Source organism: Meriones unguiculatus, chromosome 1 (assembly GCF_030254825.1).
Source record: "Meriones unguiculatus strain TT.TT164.6M chromosome 1, Bangor_MerUng_6.1, whole genome shotgun sequence".
Lineage (NCBI taxonomy): Eukaryota > Metazoa > Chordata > Mammalia > Rodentia > Muridae > Meriones > Meriones unguiculatus.
The window spans coordinates 20,797,635-20,802,935 of record NC_083349.1 but is presented as its reverse complement, the minus strand read 5'-3'; the positions used below and the strand labels follow the sequence as shown (position 1 = coordinate 20,802,935).

Genomic DNA, 5,301 nt, shown 5'->3' with positions numbered 1-5,301 from the left:
ATGGTGGACCTCTGTTCATCCCTCTCCCAGCTCCCAAAGGCACTTATAAGCTGTGCAGAGGCACATGTCTGCAGATGGTCACGGCAGGAGGCGCTCTGCCTGCTTCCGCAGCCTGAGTGGCTGCAGTCCTGGAGACCATGAGCTCAGACTCTTAGAGCTGTCTGATCTGGGTATCTGAAAGGCTGTGCCCCTAGTTCCAGCATTGGACTCTTAGGTGGAGTCCTGTTAAGTTCTAGCCCAAGTGGAGATGGTCAGAGGTTTGGGAGAGCGGGCTCTGATCCACGGACTTCAGGATGAGCTGAGCCACAATTGGGCTAGTAGCCCTGTCATCAAATCCCTAAGCCTGTGACCCAGACTCCCCTAACAGTAAGAGATCACAAGCCAGGAGGCAATTCTGGTACGATCCTCACTCTCAGTGAGGTAGTCTCATTATCCGCCACGCACCAGCGAGGCTGCAAAGTGGGGATGTGTGGCTCAGGGTCATGCAGGAGCCATCGTCGCCTGGCACCACTGGACCAATCTGCCCTGGGTGCCCTGTCTACAGTGCTTGGACTCTTACCTGCAAGTCTTCTACAGAGAAGGGATGCTCAGAGGCCAACTACAGAAAAAGCTGCTACATGGGACCTCAGGTGTCTGTGTCTGCTTGTCCTGGGACTGTGATCAGCAATGCTGGGTCCCCAGGGGACCCTTGTCCTAGTTTGGCTTCTATCATTGTGATAAAACACCATGATCAAAAGCAGCTTTGGGAGGAAAAAGTTCGTTTGACTTATGGGGTACAGTCCATCATCGAAGGAAGCCAAGGCAGGAACGAGGAGGCAGGAACTAAAGCAGAGGCCATGGAGGAACTCTGCTCACTTTCTCATACAGCCCAGACCCACCACCTAGCCAGGCGTGACATCACCCGAAGTGGTTGGAGCCCTTCCACATCAATCAGCAATTAAAAAAAAAAAAAAAAAGAGTCCCACAGACATTCCCATAAGCCAATCATATGGAGGTAAATCCTTCATTGAAGCTCTGTCTTCTCAGTGGGTCAAGTTGACAACCAAGTTTAGCTACCGTAGTCCCCAGTCTTCAGACCTGCACCCATAGATAGCCTCACTCGACTCCTCCCCCTACCACCATGGAAGAAAGTTATTTCACAAAAACAGCACTGTGAAAGTGGTGCTCATTCATCTCCAGCCTGCGCCCACCCCCAAACACAACTGCTAACATTTAGGCCTCATTGCTTGTCGTTAAATGTCACAGGGATGTCACTGATAGCAGGACACTGGCTTAGAAGTCAAGTCTATCACCCTCACTTGTACAGAGAGGCCAATAGGTCAGCAAAGCTAATGTCCACTTAGGTCCCTGAAACACAGCCATCCTGGCCTCTTTCTGTTAGTGTCCCCAAAGACCACCAGGAGCCGGACCACGTAGGCAAGAGCAAAGAACTTTATTCAAGGCTTAAGCTCGGTCTCTCCACTATCACCAACACAGTGGATCAGAGAGGAGAGCCTCAAGCAGATGCAAGGCAGCGTTTTTATTGGGGTTTGGGCAAGGACCTGGAATTTCCAGCTTAGCAGTTACATGATGGGTGACATTCAGCAAGGGCAAGCTTGTTACAAAGTGATTGGCTAACTGACATAACTAGCATTGAGTGAGCTATCTACAGACCTCAGGAATGTTAGATATTTTCTGTGCCATGAATGGTCTACTACAAGACTGGTGTAATTCCACAAAGGTGATTCTATGTGCCTTGTGTCTTTCTGAGCCGTATCCCTTTAAGGATGCAATTTACAAGGTTTAAATTAAGATAAGCTTAATGTTTAAGTAAAAAAAAAAAAATTAAATTAAGTAAAAATACATGCACTGGCCTTATTTTTCCTGAAGATCCATAAACGAGATTGTAAGCATCAAGCTCAAGGTCAGGGGTGTTCTGGCTGGAGGCGAGCATGAATTACCTTGTTGCTGTTTTCCAGCATCCTTGCTGTTGGCTTTAGGAAAACACGCATTGTTGCGCAGGTTGTTTTGGCTTATCAGCTGGGTTCTTGTGTCATGACTCTCAGCAGGAAAGGTAGTCCAGTCCCAGGGTAAGGGGCTTCCTCCCTTTCCACATCTCCTCCACTTACACCCTGTGTCAGCTTGAGGAAAGCAGCTAGTCACCCAGACACCTGCATGGCAGGTGATGGGACCCACCTCCCGGGGTGAAGTCAGGGTCGGGTGGGAGGTTTCCTTGGTGAGGGTCCCAAGCTGTCCTGTGACTTTTCCCTAAGTCTGTATTTCGTGGACCTCTACTGAGATGAGCTGCTGACTACAGAGGGAGGCCAAGGCCCAGGGTGCCAGGGGTGTGAATGCCACAGACATTCCCATAAGCCAATCATATGGAGGTAAATCCTTCATTGAAGCTCTGTCTTCTCAGTGGGTCAAGTGCCGAACCTAACTGTGCTCTTAGGATGTTTATCTGACCCAAAGAGGTCAAAGAAAGCACTGGATGGCCCAGACCTCACCCACTTCACTACCCAGACATCACTATGCTCATGGGCCTTGCCTGTCTTCCTGCCTTACTCTCTTGCTTCCCACCCTCCAGCTTGCCCCAAGCCACCTCCGGGCATGTCTGTAAGGGATTTTCTAGATTAAGTTAATTATGTGGGAAGACCCATACTGAATGTGAGCCTCCCATCCCATGGGGCTGGTGTCCTAGATTGAATAGAAATGAGAAAATTAGGACTAGAGAGATGGCCCAGCAGTCAATACTGGCTGCTCTTCCAGAGGACCCTGGCTCAATTCCCAGCACTCAAATGGTGGCTCAACATCGTTATTCTAGTTCCATGGGATCCTACCCCCTCCTCTGGCCTTCTCATGCTCTCATGGTATGCAACATACATGACGGAAAACACCCATGCACACGTAAAGAATGGTTTGCTTTGCCAGTGCTGTGTCATGTGGGGTGAACAGCCATGTCTGTTCCTATCTCCCCAGGAAAGAGTCACACGCCCCAGCAAACCAGACCCATTTCGGTCCTTATAGGAAACTGAAATCTTAAAATGTCTCTGTGGAGATGCCATCAAAGGACTTTCTATAGATGCCTGAGCAGCACCTAGGGAAGAAGCCAGCGCCCGTGCTTTGAGCATGCTAGCAGTAGCTGGAGATCTGTGTCCTCAGAGTCCCAAGGGTTCACCTTGAGATTGTCAGGAGGCCAGCCAGAGCCACTGCACTTCCACAGCCACCCCCTCGCAGGCTTACTCATGTCCCAAACAGCTTCCCGGTAAAACCCAACCGAGAGGGCTGCCGTGTCTCCAGCTCCAGCCTGGTCAAAGCAGTTCATGCTTAGTAGGTGTGCAGTGAGGGTGACTGTGTAAAAAGTGCATGCCATCCCAGTACAACCAGCAGCAGCAAATACCACTGATGCTGTAGGCTCTGCAGAACCCCCGCCTGTCTAGCACACCCTGGTGTGATCGGAGCTGCCTTCTGACTGAGGACACCGAATGTGATGGTTGGTTCTGGTTGTCAAATCGACAGTTTTACCTGGAAACTCAGCCTCGGTGAGGGATTGTCTATATCAGGCTGGACGGTGGACCTGTTTGTGGTAGACTGTCTTGGCCGTGTTAATTGACATGGGAAGCCCCAGCCTGGAATCGGGTGGCCCCATTCTCTGGGTTTGTGTCCTGAGTGAGAGAGGTACCTGAGCACCCATGCAATCATGTCTCTCTGCTATTGGTGGATGTGCTGTGGGCAGCTGCTTGGGGTTCCAGCCACCCTGACTTCTCTGAAACGAGGGACTATAATCTACAACTGTAAGCCACACAACCCCTTTCTTCTCTACATTGCGTTCTGTCAGGGTATTACATCACAGCACCAAGATCTAGACCACCAGGGCCCCCACAACAGTGTTGGAGGTGCAAGCTGTGGCCTAGGATGGGATCAGAACTCAGGTCCAGTCCTCAGCTTCCAGCACAACGCCCTTCTTAGAGTCTCTGACCTTCGAGAGTTGTCAAGGACAGGCTGTCTCCTAGATCCTTCCTTGAACGCCAAACATGAACTGTGCCCTCCTTATCTCCCTCCTTCAAGACAGCTGACCACCCAGGGGCATGGACAGGCAAGGTGATCCCTGAGATTCCCCTCGGAGGTACCTGAGACCTTCACCAGCCACGCAGACAGGGCCGGGCGAGATCTGGTGACCAGTGTTAGGGTGACATCTACTGGTCGGCTCTAAGAATCAGGGATTCCATCCCAAACTGTCAACTTGGATTTATAATCTAGGCTTCTCAAGGGGCAAAGCCTCTGGGGACTAAACTCTTATAGTCTGGTTCTTCCTCCAGAAGCCTTAATTGGTGGCCTGGGCCAGAATGTTTCTAATAAGCCCATGGGAGACCTGACACTGCAGGTCTGAGAGCCCTTCTTGGCAGAGATGCAAATATTTATGGGGGAAACAGCCTAGGATGAACTGAGAGCCCAGACAAGCAGCTCCCAGCTAGGGAAGATGTGGGAGACGGCTAGTGCCTCCTGATTATCTGTGATTCTCTGGGGAGCTCTAAACACACCTCAGACTGAAAATAGACCATATTTCTTACAACCTGGGGGGGGGGGAGGCGTCTTCCTTATCGCGTGTCAGATGGGAGGGACTGTGAGGTGAGTGTGATCGAAGTGCATGATGTGAAATTCTCAAATAATCAATAAGAATATTATGTGGGGGGGAAGATAAAAATAAAATGGCTCTTAATAACAAAGAAGAAGAAACAAACAAGAGAGCGCCTGGCAATGGGCAAAGAGACACATCTTTGGTGGTGTTTTTGTATCAGTCAGGGGCAGAGTAGGTGGCAGCCCTTTGCTCATCCTAGCTTGATGCCTGGCTCGATGGCCAAAGCTGTCTTATGTCTAGGACTCATAAAAAAATCAAATCGAATTAAATAAAATTCAGGGAGCACAGCAGAGGAGGAGGAAGACAGACAGAAACCTGGGGACAGCCATGCCTGGGGACACCCACAGGCACAGGCAGGCCATAGACACCTGCTTGCCGCCAGAGGAATGTACAACGGGACACACTGTGACACACTACAGCTTCCGAGAGGCGATGTTTTCTGCGCCTTGTTTTGCTGTTGTGTGTGTGTGTGTGTTTTATTTTGGGGGTGAGGTTGCAAGGGCGGAAAGGGTGGATAGGAAGGAATGGGGAGATGAGTGGGAAACTTAAAAAGAATCAATAAAAAGGTTTTTTTAAAAAAAAAAAAAAACAAGAAATAGGATAGCAGGTAAAAAATCTAAAGGGAAAAAAAATGCTAAAATATAGCAAATTTGATGCCTCACAGTTCTGACAGCCTGTCAAGT

At 49.8% G+C, this 5,301-nt stretch overlaps 1 non-coding gene across 1 annotated transcript; it reads left to right on the top strand.

Annotated features, from left to right (window-relative positions):
* The first annotated feature begins 4,726 nt into the window (after nt 1-4,726).
* LOC132651590 (small nucleolar RNA SNORA48) lies at nt 4,727-4,867 on the top strand. The gene has a single exon (XR_009589178.1). It is a non-coding gene; the product is annotated as a small nucleolar RNA SNORA48 (small nucleolar RNA).
* The last annotated feature ends 434 nt before the right edge of the window (nt 4,868-5,301 follow it).